At 46.4% G+C, this 13,602-nt stretch overlaps 1 non-coding gene across 1 annotated transcript; it reads right to left on the bottom strand.

Moving 5' to 3' along the window:
• Positions 1–11,876: 11,876 nt before the first annotated feature.
• Positions 11,877–11,948, bottom strand: Trnai-aau (transfer RNA isoleucine (anticodon AAU)). The gene has a single exon. It is a non-coding gene; the product is annotated as a tRNA-Ile (tRNA).
• Between the last annotated feature and the right edge of the window lie 1,654 nt (positions 11,949–13,602).

Here is a 13,602-nt window from a genome sequence, read left to right as displayed (position 1 = left end):
TGTGTTTTCGTTCTACACAGCCTGCTGCCCCTTGCTCTTTCCCACCCATTCGTTACATTCAACCTCTGACGAGACCGACCAAATATAGACTGAGAAACAAGACCACACACTTTGTGCATTCGGAATCGAAGGCAGGGCGTCCCTCGCCGCATTTGCTACGATTGCCATTTGCTACTTCTGCAGAAGCGGCGGCCGCGACGACGACGACGACGACGACGACGACGACGAATATCGCGAGAGGCTCTGAGATATGTGAGAAATACATCTATAAAATGTAATTCAGACTGCCTCGTCCCACCTTATGCTGTACCGCTTTGGCAAATGCTTTATCTGCGCTATTCGCCTTAATCGCACCTGAGAGTAATTCTTAAAAAACGCCTGTCGCTAATTGTTCGTCATCACAGGTACTGTTTGCTAAACGGCCACGTCGCGCAACTGATTTCCAAAATTCATCTTTCTCCTGTGAGGATGGAACTTACGACCCCTGGTTTATTAGACCAGTGCTCTACCACTGAGCTAAAGAGGCGAGGCCTAGAGGTTCTCTTGGGTACTTCGTCCTTACGGTCGTCTGCATCATCAGACTTTAGCTGACAACACTTCATATTACCGGCTAATATTTACAGCTATGGCGACAAATTACTGCTTGGCTACACATCTGACACGTAACCGATGTGCTCTCCAAACAACAACACTTGCATTTCAGAACATGTCTTTCACACATGTCTACAAAATCACCTTCACCTTCAAATACAGTTTCCTTGCGACTGACAGAGACGTAGGCAAAGTTTAAAGCTGCTATTTCCATTATATCTCGTTAATCAAAAAAACGGTAATTTACACCAGTAGCGGAACAAAATTCCGTTTCGCCCAGCGTCTGGCTCGAACCCACGTCCGTGGGATTAAGAGTCTGACGCTCTACCGACTGAGCTAGCCGGCTACCTCGGTGAATACCTGCCGGGTAGCACGTCACACAGTACTCGTTTGGGTTGGGTGGTCCCATACAGAATCTCTCCATGCTGCCTAATGTTTTCCTAACGTCACACTCGTCACGTACTTCACTTTTATGTCATAATCATTTCTGAGAGGCAAAGAAATTGCATGACAACAAGCAGAGCTAGTGGCGTCAAAATTAACACACATACTTTATGTGACTCAAAAGCCGAACGAGTTACTTTCCGACGTTGTTTTAGATGTGCAAGTGCCAGTCAAAACTCGCGGTGTCGGCACTCTGCCGACCATTTCGCTAGTTAACACCGGTCTTGCTGTGTGTGTTTCAAGCTCATGAGCATCTCCAAGCAAAAAATGGTCAACAGCAACATTCAGACGGTTTCGTACTGCTCAATTGCTACATTAAACGGTAAGTATCTTTTTCAGAACAGGAAAAACACAAGCGTGACAGCATTCGAACCTGTAGTCTTCAGATCCGAAGTCCGACGCCTTATCTATTAGGCCACACGGTCACTGACGACCAATATTTACATGTATACGACTCATCTCGAAACGCTCACACCCCTGAGGATTTGTGTTTTCGTTCTACACAGCCGCAGCCCCTTGCTCTTTCCCACCCATTCGTTACATTCAACCTCTGACGAGACCGACCAAATATAGACTGAGAAACAAGACCACACACTTTGTGCATTCGGAATCGAAGGCAGGGCGTCCCTCGCCGCATTTGCTACGATGGCCATTTGCTACTTCTGCAGAAGCGGCGGCCGCGACGACGACGACGAATATCGCGAGAGGCTCTGAGATATGTGAGAAATACATCTATAAAATGTAATTCAGACTGCCTCGTCCCACCTTATGCTGTACCGCTTTGGCAAATGCTTTATCTGCGCCATTCGCCTTAATCGCACCTGAGAGTAATTCTTAAAAAACGCCTGTCGCTAATTGTTCGTCATCACAGGTACTGTTTGCTAAACGGCCACGTCGCGCAACTGATTTCCAAAATTCATCTTTCTCCTATGAAGATGGAACTTACGACCCCTGGTTTACTAGACCACTGCTCTACCACTGAGCTAAAGAGGCGCCGCCTAGCGGTACTCTTGGTTACTTCGTCCTTACGGTCGTCTGCATCATTAGACTTTAGGTGACAACACTTCATATTACCGGCTAATATTTGCAGCTATGGCGACAAATTACTGCTTGGCTACACATCTGACACGTAACCCATGTGCTCTCCAAACAACAACACTTGCATTTCAGAACATGTCTTTCACACATGTCTACAAAATCACCTTCACCTTCAAATACAGTTTCCTTGCGACTGACAGAGACGTAGGCAAAGTTTAAAGTTGCTATTTCCATTAAATCTCGTTAATCAGAAAAACGGTAATTTACACCTGCAGCGGAACAAAATTCCGTTTCGCCCATGGTCTGGCTCGAACCTACGACCCTGGGATTAAGAGTCTGACGCTCTACCGACTGAGCTAGCCGGCTACCTCGGTGAATACATGCCGGGTAGCACGTCACACAGTACTCGTTTGGGTTGGGTGGTCCCATACAGAATCTCTCCATGCTGCCTAATGTTTTCCTAACGTCACACTCGTCACGTACTTCACTTTTATGTCATAATCATTTCTGAGAGGCAAAGAAATTGCATGACAACAAGCAGAGCTAGTGGCGTCAAAATTAACACACATACCTTATGTGACTCAAAAGCCGAACGAGTTAGTTTCCGACGTTGTTTTAGATGTGCAAGTGCCAGTCAAAACTCGCGGTGTCGGCACTCTGCCGACCATTTCGCTAGTTAACACCGGTCTTGCTGTGTGTGTTTCAAGCTCATGAGCATCTCCAAGCAAAAAATGGTCAACAGCAACATTCAGACGGTTTCGTACTGCTCAATTGCTACATTAAAACGGTATGTTTCTTTTTCAGAACTGGAAAACACGAGCGTGACAGCATTCGAACCTGTAATCTTCAGATCCGAAGTCCGACGGCTTATCCATTAGGCCACACGGTCACTGACAACAAACATTTACACGTATACGACTCATCTCGAAACGCTCACACCACTGAGGATTTGTGTTTTCGTTCTACACAGCCGCAGCCCCTTGCTCTTTCCCACCCATTCGTTACATTCAACCTCTGACGAGACCGACCAAATATAGACTGAGAAACTAGACCACACACTTTGTGCATTCGGAATCGAAGGCAGGGCGTCCCTCGCCGCATTTGCTACGATGGCCATTTGCTACTTCTGCAGAAGCGGCGGCGGCGACAACGACGACGAATATCGCGAGAGGCTCTGAGATATGTGAGAACTACATCTATAAAATGTAATTCAGACTGCCTCGTCCCACCTTATGCTGTACCGCTTTGGCAAATGCTTTATCTGCGCCATTCGCCTTAATCGCACCTGAGAGTAATTCTTAAAAAACGCCTGTCGCTAATTGTTCGTCATCACAGGTACTGTTTGCTAAACGGCCACGTCGCGCAACTGATTTCCAAAATTCATCTTCCTCCTGTGAGGATGGAACTTACGACCCCTGGTTTATTAGACGAGTGCTCTACCACTTTTTTTTTTTTTTTTTCTTTTTTTTCTTTTTTTTTTTAGTTTTTTTTTTTTTTTTTCTTCTCTTTTATTTTTTTTTTTTTACAGCCCGTCCTTCCACTCGCCATTTGTGCCTTCTTCGGCTAGCTTCTGTGCTATGTTTGGTCCATATGAGATAGGTGAGTGACGAAGTAAATGTATACAAGTAAATAAAATCCCTTCTTTTGGGGTTATGGAAATCAAATAGTTCTGTTACATTCTTCCATCGTTGTGTGGGAGCGATTTTTATAGGAGAGCCAGGCTTACTTCAGCCTGATGGCTTCTCATGTGTGTGTCAGCAACCTATTAGTGCTGTGACACGAGGGCGAAGGATAAACGAAATAGCCACCTTGTTGGCGTAAAATGAATGAGAAGCTTAATAGATAATTTCATAAAGGAAAAAAAAAAGGAATCCTGAGGTTGAACAACATGTCGTTTGATCGTTCTTCAGCTCTGTCGGTGAGACAATGTTCGGTTCAAAAAATTTGCGTAGTTGTCTTTGTATTTCATTTGTCGTTCGAGCTTTTGACGTTCTGTCATCAGGTACATCCAATAATCTGCTTCACTTTTCGTCATAGCCGTTGAGATGTAATGGACTGTCAGTCCTTTGAGCCAGTTGGCTGACCTTCTTTTAGTGTTAGGATATGGCACGTCATCAGGCAGAAGGACGTGTGTCGGTGAAATAGTGTTAGGTGACGTACGTAGCACATGTGCTAGTTTTTGCCTGAAGAGATTCCACACGTCTTTCACATCTTCACAGAGGAAGCGATGTTCTGCATTGTCGACGACATTGCAGCTGGAACAGTTTGGTGTGTGTGCCAGACGTATCGCGTGCAGTTTGGAGTTGGTTGGGATTTTTCTATTGACTGCGAGGTACCACGTCGATCGCACATTGGATGGTAGATGGGGGTCAGATATGTTGTCCCATATGTTTTTCCAATTATAATGTCGAAACTTGTTTTCTATTTGATTGCGCAATTTTCCTTCCAGCAAGGTGTTGTAAACCTCCTTAACCCGATATATGTCCTTCTCCGGTATTCTATGGCGTACATAGCTGTATTCCACCAGAAAATGTTTATAGTGGTACAGCTCGTGGGAGATGTGATGCACATCGATTGGTGGATCTCTGCTGACTGGGGTGATTTCACGTAAGAGATGAGCCACTAAGTTCCGCGGCGATCGTTGCCACTGTTTATAAGTTTTGCTAACGTATAGCGCTTGCGCTTTAAGGTAGATGTCTGTCAGTTGTAGCCCTCCATTGCGTGTCGGTAGCGTCAAGGTATCATATGAAACCTTAAATATCTGACCTCTACTGACAAAATATCCAAGCGCTGCTTGCATTTGGTGTGCAATGGTTCGTGGCAGAGGCAGCACTTGAGCAACATAGTTGACTTTGGAAGTGATGTATGTATTGGCCAGTTGCACTTTTTGTATTACGTTTAAATTACGCAAGCTGTGTTGTTTTATGCTTGCCCGTAAGGTGGCAAGTAATTTTCGATAATTGAGAGCGGCCGTGCGGCGGATATTACTCGTATATTCTATTCCAAGGCATTTGATTTTTTCCACAGTGTTGATACTTCCAGCGGCTCTGATCTCTATACCCCGACCAAGATTCATAATACCAGATTTATTGCGGTTGAGTTTAGCTCCTGACGCCATTTCGTAGGTCGCCACAACTGCAAGTACTGTTTCCACCTCTCTTTCGTCAGTCACAAGTACCCCTACATCGTCCGCGTAGGCTTGACATATGATCTTCTGTCCGTGTATATGTAATCCACGGAGTTGCCGAGTCAGAGATACTAAGAGAGGTTCAAGCGCAATCGCGAAAAGCGTCATGGACATTGGGCAACCTTGTCTTACCGAACTCTGAATATTGATCGGGTGACTGAGTTGTCCGTTGACAATGATTCTTGACGTGCTATTCGTCAGTATGTTTTTCACGGAGGCTATAATTTTCTGGGGGAAGTGCATGGATGTCATACACCGGAGCAGGTACGAATGATTAACTTTATCAAAAGCTTTTTCAAAGTCAAGCGACATCAGAGCACAGCGAATTTTGCAGGCTTCCGATATCGCTATAATGTCTCTGTAGTCGCATAAGGTCTGAAATATCGTTCTGTCCTTTCCCACACTTGTCTGGTAGGCTCCTGTCACTGTACGAATAACAGAATTGAACCTTTGCATCATGATACGGGCGAAGATTTTATAATCACTATTGAGAAGTGTTATGGGTCGAAGATTCTCCACGGTTTTGCCTCCTGGTGTTTTGGGGACTAAGACCACTGTACCTTCACAGAATTCCTTCGGAAGGTCAGTGTCCGCATTTAGTATTTCATTGCATACGAGTGTCAATTTAGCAATTATTTGTTCGCGAAAAGTTTGATAAAATTCAGCGGGTAGCCCATCTGGTCCAGGTGATTTGTTCTTTGGGCTCTTCGAGATGGCATCTTCGACGTCTTCGTCCGTTATTCTCGCTGCGAGCACATCAGCTTCTTCTGGAGTGAGTCGCTCTGTCGTCCTAGCAGTGAGAGCTTGCTGCGCCGTTTCATCTGTCTGTGTATTGGCCAGCAATTCACTAAAGTGTCGATGGATCTCGTCTCGTATTGCAGCTTGATCTGTCAAGAGTCTCCCGTCTGAAGTTGTGAGTTCCGTCAGAATTTTAAGTTTTTGTCTTTTGTTCTCTTGGAGAATGTGGTACATCGATGTTGTTTCTTCTCGTGTACCGTTCTGCAAACGCGTTCGTATTTTACACCCTTCGAGATGGTGTCTCTGCAGGTTGAGCAATTTTGCTTTTATTCTGTTGATTTGCCCATAATTTGTTATGACTGTAGCATCACGAACGCACAAGTCTCTCAGACAGCTGAAGTAAAACTCTACTGTCCGTTTCCGCCAGGCGACTTTTTCACGGGAGTAAGTTTTCATTGTCTTTATTATTGCGGGCTTCGCGCAGTTTAGCCACCAATTCAGCGCCGTGCCGTACAAGTGGAACTTCCTTTCACATTCTGCCCAAATGGTGTGGAAGGCGGCGTGACATCCAGGATCCGAAAGATGAGTAACGTTTAGCTTCCACTGACCTCTCGCCCTGTAAGTGCCTTGTTTCTCTAAATTTATGGTACATATGTACGCGATATGATCAGAGAAAATCGTGGGCCATAGCTCAGACTGTAAAACGTGTCTCCTTAAATTGGATGTTGCGTAAATTCTGTCGATACGACTGGCAGAATGGCTGGTGATATAGGTGAAACCTAGCCTATCACCGTGTTTTAGTTCCCAAGTATCAAACAGTTGGAAGTCTCTGACGATGTCCTCCAGCTCCAGAGATTTGTTAAAATTTGGCGTCTGATCCTTGGGACTCAGCACGCAATTAAAGTCACCCGCAAAAATTATTTGGTCAAATCGCACCGCGAAAAGGGGGGCGATGTCCTCTTTGAAAAATTCGGCCCTGCGGCGCTTGTTTCCGGTTCCTGACGGGGCATATATGTTGATAAACCTGGTGTTGTTTATCGTGACAGCGAGACCTCTACTGTTAGGCAGTTGCGCCACGTCTGTAAGTAGGATCCCCTCTTTAGTCATAATCGCTGTGCCGAGGCTATTGTCATTGCCAGGATTGATGACGGCGTTGTAGCCAGTGATGTCGTCCAAACGGATAGCCGTTACTTCTTGCAGCATTAAGATGTCAATATCAGCGGCGTACAGAAAATCTTGGAGATTTCTCAGATTGAGGGTGCTGCTAATTTTATTTATATTCAAGGTTGCAATTCTGTACGCCTGTAAAGCCGTCATGTCGACTATACCGTGTCAGGTGGGGTACTGTTTGCCAAGGGAAGTGGATGCTTGTTCCACTTAGAAGAAGTCGGCATCATCATCTGCCGCACGAGTATCTTTGATGGTGGTTTGTTGCCGGGTGGACACATCCTGTCGACGGTCGGGTGCCGTCCGTCCTGAAGGTTGTGCTATGTCAGCCATCTCTGCATCATGGCTTTGCTCCTCCATGTCATCCGCCCAGTCTCGCGTGCACGTAAATTCCCGCGTGTACGTGTTGGGTACAGGTGGAAGGTCCTTCAGACTAGCTGTACCGTCTTGAATGTGGATTCCACGGTCGGGGTCAGTGTCCTCATTTCGAGTCTTCTTTTTTATTGTTCGATCTTCCAGAGGAGTTGCCTGTGTCGTCTCCGCCAGTTCTTGGCCTATTTGTTTCGCCTTTTCGCGCAGAATTGGCGCGGCTTCTGCTGCTCCCTGACGGGCTATTCGACGTTTCTTCCGTTTCTTTGGTGAAACAGTTATAGGCTGCTGGTCATTATCCTCCGACGTGGCAACCGTATCTTCTTTGTGTTGCCCGACTTCTTCGAGTGATTTGCACATGCTTTCCTCTGACGTCTTAGCCTGGTCTTGTTCTCCACGCCTGTCAGTTTCCTCGTATTGTGAGTGTGCTGGACCTGTAGCTTCTGTGCTGCTAGTATCCATGGCTACGCTACCATCGGGAACGTCGGCATAAGCAACTACCGCCGTGTCGATACACATGTCTGGGGCGACCTCACTGCGTAGTGCGGCGGCGTACGTCACGGGTAGCGTGGCCATTTGACTAGGCGGGTCTCGCTCCCCAGTCGGCAGTTGCGTCACACGCCGTTGAACACACTGCGCGCGGACGTGTTGCGTAGAACCACAGCCCGAGCAGGTTCTCGGCTGGCCATCGTAAATGATGATCGCTCTATATCCACCAATCCAGAGATACGACGGGATATGTTTCAGCATGTCAATCTTAACTTGCCTGACTCCATTTAATACTGGATACTTGTGCAAGCTAGACCATTTTTCGGCGACATTGCTGATAATGGTGCCATAGTCTCTCAGTTTGTTGTTAATCTCCTCGGGCGTTATTTCAAAGGGGAGCTCAAAGATTCGAACCGTTCGTATTCCCATTCCGGCACGCGAAACCGTGACCTGCCCTATGTGTCCGTCTGAATGTTTGAATTTTGCCACCCCACCACATGCTTCTACAATTTGGTCGCACTTGTCAGAACTGGATAACTTAAGGAACACAGTCGGACTGACAATCGACAGGTGTATTCCAATCAATTCATCCACTTTGATCTGAAAAGTTTTTTCGATAAATGCCTCAACTTCGTAAGATTTCGGTCGGGTGTAGTTCGGATCGAAAATCAACTTCAAAGTATCGCGTCGCGTTGTCTGATCCATTATGTCAATCTAAAAATGTGATCGTGAACTATGACTAACGCAGAAGGCGCGCACTCACCACACAGCGCCGGCCGCTCGCAGCGACGATGTAAACACCGCAACAGCCGCACCGCACGTCCGCACAGCACGGCCGCTGGCGGCGGAATGCCACTGAGCTAAAGAGGGGCGGCGTAGCGGTGCTCTTGGTTACTTCGTCCTTACGGTCGTCTGCATCATTAGACTTTAGGTGACAACACTTCATATTACCGGCTAATATTTGCAGCTATGGCGACAAATTACTGCTTGGCTACACATCTGAAACGTAACCCATGTGCTCTCCAAACAACAACACTTGCATTTCAGAACATGTCTTTCACACATGTCTACAAAATCACCTTCACCTTCAAATACAGTTTCCTTGCGACTGAAAGAGACGTAGGCAAAGTTTAAAGTTGCTATTTCCATTAAATCGCGTTAATCAGAAAAACGGTAATTTACACCTGCAGCGGAACAAAATTCCGTTTCGCCCATGGTCTGGCTCGAACCTACGACCCTGGGATTAAGAGTCTGACGCTCTACCGACTGAGCTAGCCGACTACCTCGGTGAATACATGCCGGGTAGCACGTCACACAGTACTCGTTTGGGTTGGGTGGTCCCATACAGAATCTCTCCATGCTGCCTAATGTTTTCCTAACGTCACACTCGTCACGTACTTCACTTTTATGTCATAATCATTTCTGAGAGGCAAAGAAATTGCATGACAACAAGCAGAGCTAGTGGCGTCAAAATTAACACACATACTTTATGTGACTCAAAAGCCGAACGAGTTACTTTCCGACGTTGTTTTAGATGTGCAAGTGCCAGTCAAAACTCGCGGTGTCGGCACTCTGCCGACCATTTCACTAGTTAACACCGGTCTTGCTTTGTGTGTTTCAAGCTCATGAGCATCTCCAAGCAAAAAATGGTCAACAGCAACATTCAGACGGTTTCGTACTGCTCAATTGCTACATTAAAACGGTATGTTTCTTTTTCATAACTGGAAAACAGGAGCGTGACAGCATTCGAACCTGTAATCTTCAGATCCGAAGTCCGACGCCTTATCCATTAGGCCACACGGTCACTGACAACAAACAATTACACCTATACGTCTCATCTCGAAACGCTCACACCCCTGAGGATTTGTGTTTTCGTTCTACACAGCCGCTGCCCCTTGCTCTTTCCCACCCATTCGTTACATTCAACCTCTGACGAGACCGACCAAATATAGACTGAGAAACAAGACCACACACTTTGTGCATTCGGAATCGAAGGCAGGGCGTCCCTCGCCGCATTTGCTACGATGGCCATTTGCTACTTCTGCAGAAGCGGCGGCCGCGACGACGACGACGACGACGAATATCGCGAGAGGCTCTGAGATATGTGAGAAATACATCTATAAAATGTAATTCAGACTGCCTCGTCCCACCTTATGCTGTACCGCTTTGGCAAATGCTTTATCTGCGCCATTCGCCTTAATCGCGCCTGAGAGTAATTCTTAAAAAACGCCTGTCGCTAATTGTTCGTCATCACAGGTACTGTTTGCTAAACGGCCACGTCGCGCAACTGATTTCCAAAATTCATCTTTCTCCCATGAAGATGGAACTTACGACCCCTGGTTTACTAGACCACTGCTCTACCACTGAGCTAAACAGGCGCGGCCTAGCGGTTCTCTTGGTTACTTCGTCCTTACGGTCGTCTGCATCATTAGACTTTAGGTGACAACACTTCATATAACCGGCTAATATTTGCAGCTATGGCGACAAATTACTGCTTGGCTACACATCTGACACGTAACCCATGTGCTCTCCAAACAACAACACTTGCATTTCAGAACATGTCTTTCACACATGTCTACAAAATCACCTTCACCTTCAAATACAGTTTCCTTGTGACTGACAGAGACGTAGGCAAAGTTTAAAGTTGCTATTTCCATTAAATCTGGTTAATAAAACAAAACGGTAATTTACACCTGTAGCGGAACAAAATTCCGTTTCGCCCAGCGTCTGGCTCGAACCCAAGTCCGTGGGATGAAGAGTCTGACGCTCTACCGACTGAGGTAGCCGGCTACCTCGGTGAATACCTGCCGGGTAGCACGTCACACAGTACTCGTTTGGGTTGGGTGGTCCCATACAGAATCTCTCCATGCTGCCTAATGTTTTCCTAACGTCACACTCGTCACGTACTTCACTTTTATGTCATAATCATTTCTGAGAGGCAAAGAAATTGCATGACAACTTGCAGAGCTAGTGGCGTCAAAATTAACACACAAACTTTATGTGACTCAAAAGCCGAACGAGTTCCTTTCCGACGTTGTTTTAGATGTGCAAGTGATAGTCAAGACTCGCTGTGTCGGCACTCTGCCGACCATTTCGCTAGTTAACACCGGTCTTGTTGTGTGTGTTTCAAGCTCAAGAGCATCTCCAAGCAAAAAATGGTTAACAGCAACATTCTGACGGTTTCGTACTGCTCAATTGCTACATTAAAACGGTATGTTTCTTTTTCAGAACAGGAAAAACACAAGCGTGACAGCATTCGAACCTGTAGTCTTCAGATCCGAAGTCCGACGCCTTATCTATTAGGCCACATGGTCACTGACGACCAATATTTACATGTATACGACTCATCTCGAAACGCTCACACCCCTGAGGATTTGTGTTTTCGTTCTACACAGCCGCTGCCCCTTGCTCTTTCCCACCCATTCGTTACATTCAACCTCTGACGAGACCGACCAAATATAGACTGAGAAACAAGACCACACACTTTGTGCATTCGGAATCGAAGGCAGGGCGTCCCTCGCCGCATTTGCTACGATGGCCATTTGCTACTTCTGCAGAAGCGGCGGCCGCGACGATGACGACGACGACGATGACGACGACCGACGACCGACGACCGACGACGACGAAGATAGCGAGAGGCTCTGAGATATGTGAGAAATACATCTATAAAATGTAATTCAGACTGCCTCGTCCCACCTTATGCTGTACCGCTTTGGCAAATGCTTTATCTGCGCCATTCGCCTTAATCACATCTGAGAGTAATTCTTAAAAAAACGCCTGTCGCTAATTGTTCGTCATCACAGGTACTGTTTGCTAAACGGCCACGTCGCGCAACTGATTTCCAAAATTCATCTTTCTCCTGTGAGGATGGAACTTACGACCTCTGGTTTATTAGACCAGTGCTCTACCACTGAGCTAAAGAGGCGCGGCCTAGCGGTCCTCTTGGGTACTTCGTCCTTACGGTCGTCTGCATCATTAGACTTTAGGTGACAACACTTCATATTACCGGCTAATATTTGCAGCTATGGCGACAAATTACTGCTTGGCTACACATCTGACACGTAACCCATGTGCTCTCCAAACAACAACACTTGCATTTCAGAACATGTCTTTCACACATGTCTACAAAATCACCTTCACCTTCAAATACAGTTTCCTTGCGACCGACAGAGACGTAGGCAAAGTTTAAAGTTGCTATTTCCATTAAATCTCGTTAATCAGAAAAACGGTAATTTACACCTGCAGCGGAACAAAATTCCGTTTCGAACAGCGTCTGGCTCGAACCCACGACCCTGGGATTAAGAGTCTGACGCTCTACCGACTGAGCTAGCCGGCTACCTCGGTGAATACATGCCGTGTAGCACGTCACACAGTACTCGTTTGGGTTGGGTGGTCCCATACAGAATCTCTCCATGCTGCCTAATGTTTTCCTAACGTCACACTCGTCACGTACTTCACTTTTATGTCATAATCATTTCTGAGAGGCAAAGAAATTGCATGACAACAAGCAGAGCTAGTGGCGTCAAAATTAACACACATACTTTATGTGACTCAAAAGCCGAACGAGTTACTTTCCGACGTTGTTTTAGATGTGCAAGTGATAGTCAAGACTCGGTGTGTCGGCACTCTGCCGACCATTTCGCTAGTTAACACCGGTCTTGTTGTGTGTGTTTCAAGCTCAAGAGCATCTCCAAGCAAAAAATGGTTAACAGCAACATTCAGACGGTTTCGTACTGCTCAATTGCTACATTAAAACGGTAAGTTTCTTTTTCAGAACAGGAAAAACACAAGCGTGACAGCATTCGAACCTGTAGTCTTCAGATCCGAAGTCCGACGCCTTATCTATTAGGCCACACGGTCACTGACGCCCAATATTTACATGTATACGACTCATCTCGAAACGCTCACACCCCTGAGGATTTGTGTTTTCGTTCTACACAGCCGCTGCCCCTTGCTCTTTCCCACCCATTCGTTACATTCAACCTCTGACGAGACCGACCAAATATAGACTGAGAAACAAGACCACACACTTTGTGCATTCGGAATCGAAGGCAGGGCGTCCCTCGCCGCATTTGCTACGATGGCCATTTGCTACTTCTGCAGAAGCGGCGGCCGCGACGACGACGACGAATATCGCGAGAGGCTCTGAGATATGTGAGAAATACATCTATAAAATGTAATTCAGACTGCCTCGTCCCACCTTATGCTGTACCGCTTTGGCAAATGCTTTATCTGCGCCATTCGCCTTAATCGCGCCTGAGAGTAATTCTTAAAAAACGCCTGTCGCTAATTGTTCGTCATCACAGGTACTGTTTGCTAAACGGCCACTACGCGCAACTGATTTCCAAAATTCATCTTTCTCCTATGAAGATGGAACTTACGACCCCTGGTTTACTAGACCACTGCTCTACCACTGAGCTAAAGAGGCGCGGCCTAGCGGTACTCTTGGTTACTTCGTCCTTACGGTCGTCTGCATCATTAGACTTTAGGTGACAACACTTCATATTACCGGCTAATATTTGCAGCTATGGCGACAAATTACTGCTTGGCTACACATCTGACACGTAACCCATGTGCTC

The sequence above is a fragment of the Schistocerca gregaria genome, chromosome 8 (assembly GCF_023897955.1).
Source record: "Schistocerca gregaria isolate iqSchGreg1 chromosome 8, iqSchGreg1.2, whole genome shotgun sequence".
NCBI lineage: Eukaryota > Metazoa > Arthropoda > Insecta > Orthoptera > Acrididae > Schistocerca > Schistocerca gregaria.
This window is presented reverse-complemented; position numbering and strand designations above follow the sequence as displayed.